Source organism: Petromyzon marinus, chromosome 30 (assembly GCF_048934315.1).
Source record: "Petromyzon marinus isolate PM22_M1 ecotype Great Lakes invasive population chromosome 30, UKy_Petmar_22M1.pri1.0, whole genome shotgun sequence".
Lineage (NCBI taxonomy): Eukaryota > Metazoa > Chordata > Hyperoartia > Petromyzontiformes > Petromyzontidae > Petromyzon > Petromyzon marinus.
Window position 1 is genome coordinate 3,128,489 of NC_133696.1, and position 7,914 is coordinate 3,136,402.

The following is a 7,914-nucleotide window of genomic DNA, read 5'->3' on the forward strand; positions in this document are numbered from 1 at the left end:
ACGCTCAGGTTGATTGGAGCGCCGCTGCGTAGTGACGTCACCACGCTCAGGTTGATTGATGCGCCGCTGCGCAGTGACGCTGCGTCGGGGAGTCATGACGCTCAGGTTGATTGATGCGCCGCTGCGTAGTGACGTCACCACGCTCAGGTTGATTGATGCGCCGCTGCGTAGTGCCGTCACCACGCTCGGGTTGATTGATGCGCCGCTGTGTAGTGACGTCACCACGCTCAGGTTGATTGATGCGCCGCTGCGTAGTGACGTCACCACGCTCGGGTTGATTGATGCGCCGCTGTGTAGTGACGCTGCGTGGGGGACGTCATGACGCTCAGGTTGATTGATGCGCCGCTGCGTGGTGACGTCACCACGCTCAGGTTGATTGATGCGCCGCTGCGTAGTGACGTCACCACGCTCAGGTTGATTGATGCGCCGCTGCGTAGTGACGTCACCACGCTCAGGTCGATTGATGCGCCGCTGCGTAGTGACGTCACCAAGCTCGGGTTGATTGATGCGCCGCTGTGTAGTGACGTCACCACGCTCAGGTTGATTGATGCGCCGCTGCGTAGTGACGTCACCACGCTCGGGTTGATTGATGCGCCGCTGCGTAGTGACGCTGCGTGGGGGACGTCATGACGCTCAGGTTGATTGATGCGCCGCTGCGTGGTGACGTCACCACGCTCAGGTTGATTGATGCGCCGCTGCGTAGTGACGTCACCACGCTCAGGTTGATTGATGCGCCGCTGCGTAGTGACGTCACCACGCTCAGGTCGATTGATGCGCCGCTGCGTAGTGACGTCACCACGCTCAGGTTGATTGATGCGCCGCTGCGTAGTGACGTCACCACGCTCAGGTCGATTGATGCGCCGCTGCGTAGTGACGTCACCACGCTCAGGTTGATTGATGCGCCGCCGCGTAGTGACGTCACCACGCTCAGGTTGATTGAATCGCCGCTGCGTGGTGACGTCACCACGCTCAGGTTGATTGATGCGCCGCTGCGTGGTGACGTCACCACGCTCGGGTTGATTGATGCGCCGCTGTGTAGTGACGTCACCACGCTCAGGTTGATTGATGCGCCGCTGCGTAGTGACGTCACCACGCTCAGGTTGATTGATGCGCCGCTGCGTGGTGACGTCACCACGCTCAGGTTGATTGATGCGTCGCTGCGTAGTGACGTCACCACGCTCGGGTTGATTGATGCGCCGCTGTGTAGTGACGCTGCGTGGGGGACGTCATGACGCTCAGGTTGATTGATGCGCCGCTGCGTGGTGACGTCACAACGCTCAAGTTGATTGATGCGGCGCTGCGTGGTGACGTCACCACGCTCAGGTTGATTGATGCGCCGCTGCGTGGTGACGTCACCACGCTCGGATTGATTGATGCGCCGCTGCGTGGTGACGTCACCACGCTCAGGTTGATTGATGCGCCTGCTGTGTAGTGACGCTGCGTGGGGGACGTCATGACGCTCAGGTTGATTGATGCGCCGCTGCGTGGTGACGTCACCACGCTCGGGTTGATTGATGCGCCTCTGTGTAGTGACGCTGCGTGGGGGACGTCATGACGTTCAGGTTGATTGATGCGCCGCTGCGTGGTGACGTCACCACGCTCAGGTTGATTGATGCGCCGCTGCGTGGTGACGTCACCACGCTCAGGTTGGTTGATGCGCCGCTGCGTAGTGACGTCACCACGCGCAGGTTGATCGATGCGCCGCTGCGTAGTGACGTCACCACGCTCAGGTTGATTGAGGCGCCGCTGCGTGGTGACGTCACCACGCTCGGGTTGATTGATGCGCCGCTGTGTAGTGACGCTGCATGTGGGACGTCATGACGCTCAGGTTGATTGATGCGCCGCTGCGTGGTGACGTCACCACGCTCAGGTTGATTGATGCGCCGCTGCGTAGTGACGTCACCACGCTCAGGTTGATTGATGCGCCGCTGCGTAGTGACGTCATCACGCTCAGGTTGATTGATGCGCCGCTACGTAGTGACGTCACCACGCTCAGGTTGATTGATGCGCCGCTGCGTAGTGACGTCACCACGCTCAGGTTGATTGATGCGCCGCTGTGTAGTGACGCTGCGTGGGGGACGTCATGACGCTCAGGTTGATTGATGCGCCGCTGCGTGGTGACGTCACAACGCTCAGGTTGATTGATGCGCCGCTGCGTAGTGACGCTGCGTGGGCGACGTCATGACGCTCAGGTTGATTGGAGCGCCGCTGCGTAGTGACGTCACCACGCTCAGGTTGATTGATGCGCCGCTGCGCAGTGACGCTGCGTCGGGGACGTCATGACGTTCAGGTTGATTGATGCGCCGCTGCGTGGTGACGTCACCACGCTCAGGTTGATTGATGCGCCGCTGCGTGGTGACGTCACCACGCTCAGGTTGATTGATGCGCCGCTGTGTAGTGACGCTGCGTGGGGGACGTCATGACGCTCAGGTTGATTGATGCGCCGCTGCGTGGTGACGTCACCACGCTCAGGTTGATTTAATGCGCCGCTGCGTAGTGACGTCACCACGCTCAGGTTGATTGATGCGCCGCTGTGTTGCGTCGCTGCGTGAGTGACGTCACCACGCTCAGGTTGATTGATGCGCCGCTGCGTGGTGACGTCACCACGCTCAGGTTGGTTGATGCGCCGCTGCGTAGTGACGTCACCACGCGCAGGTTGATCGATGCGCCGCTGCGTAGTGACGTCACCACGCTCAGGTTGATTGAGGCGCCGCTGCGTGGTGACGTCACCACGCTCGGCTTGATTGATGCGCCGCTGTGTAGTGACGCTGCATGTGGGACGTCATGACGCTCAGGTTGATTGATGCGCCGCTGCGTGGTGACGTCACCACGCTCAGGTTGATTGATGCGCCGCTGCGTAGTGACGTCACCACGCTCAGGTTGATTGATGCGCCGCTGCGTAGTGACGTCATCACGCTCAGGTTGATTGATGCGCCGCTGCGTAGTGACGTCACCACGCTCAGGTTGATTGATGCGCCGCTGCGTAGTGACGTCACCACGCTCAGGTTGATTGATGCGCCGCTGTGTAGTGACGCTGCGTGGGGACGTCATGACGCTCAGGTTGATTGATGCGCCGCTGCGTGGTGACGTCACAACGCTCAGGTTGATTGATGCGCCGCTGCGTAGTGACGCTGCGTGGGCGACGTCATGACGCTCAGGTTGATTGGAGCGCCGCTGCGTAGTGACGTCACCACGCTCAGTTTGATTGATGCGCCGCTGCGCAGTGACGCTGCGTCGGGGACGTCATGACGCTCAGGTTGATTGATGCGCCGCTGCGTAGTGACGTCACCACGCTCAGGTTGATTGATGCGCCGCTGCGTAGTGACGTCACCACGCTCGGGTTGATTGATGCGCCGCTGTGTAGTGACGTCACCACGCTCAGGTTGTTTGATGCGCCGCTGCGTAAGACGCTGCGTGGGGGACGTCATGACACTCGGGTTGATTGATGCGCCGCTGCGTAGTGACGTCACCACGCTCAGGTTGATTGATGCGCCGCTGCGTGGTGACGTCACCACGCTCAGGTTGATTGATGCGCCGCTGCGTAATGAAGTCACCACGCTCAGGTTGATTGATGCGCCGCTGCGTGGTGACGTCACCACGCTCAGGTTGATTGATGCGCCGCTGTGTAGTGACGTCACCACGCTCAGGTTGATTGATGCGCCGCTGCGTGGTGACGCTACGTGGGGGACGTCATGACGCTCAGGTTGATTGATGCGCCGCTGCGTAGTGACGTCACCACGCTCAGGTTGATTGATGCGCCGCTGTGTAGTGACGCTGCGTGGGGGACGTCATGACGCTCAGGTTGATTGATGCGCCGCTGCGTGGTGACGTCACAACGCTCAGGTTGATTGATGCGCCGCTGCGTAGTGACGCTGCGTGGGCGACGTCATGACGCTCAGGTTGATTGGAGCGCCGCTGCGTAGTGACGTCACCACGCTCAGGTTGATTGATGCGCCGCTGCGCAGTGACGCTGCGTCGGAGAGTCATGACGCTCAGGTTGATTGATGCGCCGCTGCGTAGTGACGTCACCACGCTCAGGTTGATTGATGCGCCGCTGCGTAGTGACGTCACCACGCTCGGGTTGATTGATGCGCCGCTGCGTAGTGACGTCACCACGCTCAGGTTGATTGATGCGCCGCTGCGTAGTGACGTCACCACGCTCAGGTTTATTGATGCGCCGCTGCGTAGTGACGTCACCACGCTCAGGTTGATTGATGCGCCGCTGCGTAGTGACGTCACCACGCTCAGGTTGATTGATGCGCCGCTGCGTGGTGACGCTACGTGGGGGACGTCATGACGCTCAGGTTGATTGATGCGCCGCTGCGTAGTGACGTCACCACGCGCAGGTTGATTGATGCGCCGCTGCGTAGTGACGTCACCACGCTCAGGTTGATTGATGCGCCGCTGCGTATTGACGTCACCACGCTCAGGTTGATTGATGCGCCGCTGCGTGGTGACGTCACCACGCTCAGGTTGATTGATGCGCCGCTGCGTAGTGACGTCACCACGCTCAGGTTGATTGATGCGCCGCTGCGTGGTGACGCTGCGTGGGGGACGTCATGACGCTCAGGTTGATTGATGCGCCGCTGCGTGGTGACGTCACAACGCTCAGGTTGATTGATGCGCCGCTGCGTAGTGACGCTGCGTGGGCGACGTCATGACGCTCAGGTTGATTGGAGCGCCGCTGCGTAGTGACGTCACCACGCTCAGGTTGATTGATGCGCCGCTGCGCAGTGACGCTGCGTCGGGGAGTCATGACGCTCAGGTTGATTGATGCGCCGCTGCGTAGTGACGTCACCACGCTCAGGTTGATTGATGCGCCGCTGCGTAGTGCCGTCACCACGCTCGGGTTGATTGATGCGCCGCTGCGTAGTGACGTCACCACGCTCGGGTTGATTGATGCGCCGCTGTGTAGTGACGCTGCGTGGGGGACGTCATGACGCTCAGGTTGATTGATGCGCCGCTGCGTGGTGACGTCACCACGCTCAGGTTGATTGATGCGCCGCTGCGTAGTGACGTCACCACGCTCAGGTTGATTGATGCGCCGCTGCGTAGTGACGTCACCACGCTCAGGTCGATTGATGCGCCGCTGCGTAGTGACGTCACCAAGCTCGGGTTGATTGATGCGCCGCTGTGTAGTGACGTCACCACGCTCAGGTTGATTGATGCGCCGCTGCGTAGTGACGTCACCACGCTCGGGTTGATTGATGCGCCGCTGCGTAGTGACGCTGCGTGGGGGACGTCATGACGCTCAGGTTGATTGATGCGCCGCTGCGTGGTGACGTCACCACGCTCAGGTTGATTGATGCGCCGCTGCGTAGTGACGTCACCACGCTCAGGTCGATTGATGCGCCGCTGCGTAGTGACGTCACCACGCTCAGGTTGATTGATGCGCCGCTGCGTAGTGACGTCACCACGCTCAGGTCGATTGATGCGCCGCTGCGTAGTGACGTCACCACGCTCAGGTTGATTGATGCGCCGCCGCGTAGTGACGTCACCACGCTCAGGTTGATTGATGCGCCGCTGCGTGGTGACGTCACCACGCTCGGGTTGAATGATGCGCCGCTGCGTAGTGACGTCACCACGCTCAGGTTGATTGATGCGCCGCTGCGTGGTGACGCTACGTGGGGGACGTCATGACGCTCAGGTTGATTGATGCGCCGCTGCGTAGTGACGTCACCACGCTCAGGTTGATTGATGCGCCGCTGTGTAGTGACGCTGCGTGGGGGACGTCATGACGCTCAGGTTGATTGATGCGCCGCTGCGTGGTGACGTCACAACGCTCAGGTTGATTGATGCGCCGCTGCGTAGTGACGCTGCGTGGGCGACGTCATGACGCTCAGGTTGATTGGAGCGCCGCTGCGTAGTGACGTCACCACGCTCAGGTTGATTGATGCGCCGCTGCGCAGTGACGCTGCGTCGGGGAGTCATGACGCTCAGGTTGATTGATGCGCCGCTGCGTAGTGACGTCACCACGCTCAGGTTGATTGATGCGCCGCTGCGTAGTGCCGTCACCACGCTCGGGTTGATTGATGCGCCGCTGTGTAGTGACGTCACCACGCTCAGGTTGATTGATGCGCCGCTGCGTAGTGACGTCACCACGCTCGGGTTGATTGATGCGCCGCTGTGTAGTGACGCTGCGTGGGGGACGTCATGACGCTCAGGTTGATTGATGCGCCGCTGCGTGGTGACGTCACCACGCTCAGGTTGATTGATGCGCCGCTGCGTAGTGACGTCACCACGCTCAGGTTGATTGATGCGCCGCTGCGTAGTGACGTCACCACGCTCAGGTCGATTGATGCGCCGCTGCGTAGTGACGTCACCAAGCTCGGGTTGATTGATGCGCCGCTGTGTAGTGACGTCACCACGCTCAGGTTGATTGATGCGCCGCTGCGTAGTGACGTCACCACGCTCGGGTTGATTGATGCGCCGCTGCGTAGTGACGCTGCGTGGGGGACGTCATGACGCTCAGGTTGATTGATGCGCCGCTGCGTGGTGACGTCACCACGCTCAGGTTGATTGATGCGCCGCTGCGTAGTGACGTCACCACGCTCAGGTTGATTGATGCGCCGCTGCGTAGTGACGTCACCACGCTCAGGTCGATTGATGCGCCGCTGCGTAGTGACGTCACCACGCTCAGGTTGATTGATGCGCCGCTGCGTAGTGACGTCACCACGCTCAGGTCGATTGATGCGCCGCTGCGTAGTGACGTCACCACGCTCAGGTTGATTGATGCGCCGCCGCGTAGTGACGTCACCACGCTCAGGTTGATTGAATCGCCGCTGCGTGGTGACGTCACCACGCTCAGGTTGATTGATGCGCCGCTGCGTGGTGACGTCACCACGCTCGGGTTGATTGATGCGCCGCTGTGTAGTGACGTCACCACGCTCAGGTTGATTGATGCGCCGCTGCGTAGTGACGTCACCACGCTCAGGTTGATTGATGCGCCGCTGCGTGGTGACGTCACCACGCTCAGGTTGATTGATGCGTCGCTGCGTAGTGACGTCACCACGCTCGGGTTGATTGATGCGCCGCTGTGTAGTGACGCTGCGTGGGGGACGTCATGACGCTCAGGTTGATTGATGCGCCGCTGCGTGGTGACGTCACCACGCTCAGGTTGATTGATGCGCCGCTGCGTAGTGACGTCACCACGCTCAGGTTGATTGATGCGCCGCTGCGTAGTGACGTCATCACGCTCAGGTTGATTGATGCGCCGCTACGTAGTGACGTCACCACGCTCAGGTTGATTGATGCGCCGCTGCGTAGTGACGTCACCACGCTCAGGTTGATTGATGCGCCGCTGTGTAGTGACGCTGCGTGGGGGACGTCATGACGCTCAGGTTGATTGATGCGCCGCTGCGTGGTGACGTCACAACGCTCAGGTTGATTGATGCGCCGCTGCGTAGTGACGCTGCGTGGGCGACGTCATGACGCTCAGGTTGATTGGAGCGCCGCTGCGTAGTGACGTCACCACGCTCAGGTTGATTGATGCGCCGCTGCGCAGTGACGCTGCGTCGGGGACGTCATGACGTTCAGGTTGATTGATGCGCCGCTGCGTGGTGACGTCACCACGCTCAGGTTGATTGATGCGCCGCTGCGTGGTGACGTCACCACGCTCAGGTTGATTGATGCGCCGCTGTGTAGTGACGCTGCGTGGGGGACGTCATGACGCTCAGGTTGATTGATGCGCCGCTGCGTGGTGACGTCACCACGCTCAGGTTGATTTAATGCGCCGCTGCGTAGTGACGTCACCACGCTCAGGTTGATTGATGCGCCGCTGTGTTGCGTCGCTGCGTGAGTGACGTCACCACGCTCAGGTTGATTGATGCGCCGCTGCGTGGTGACGTCACCACGCTCAGGTTGGTTGATGCGCCGCTGCGTAGTGACGTCACCACGCGCAGGTTGATCGATGCG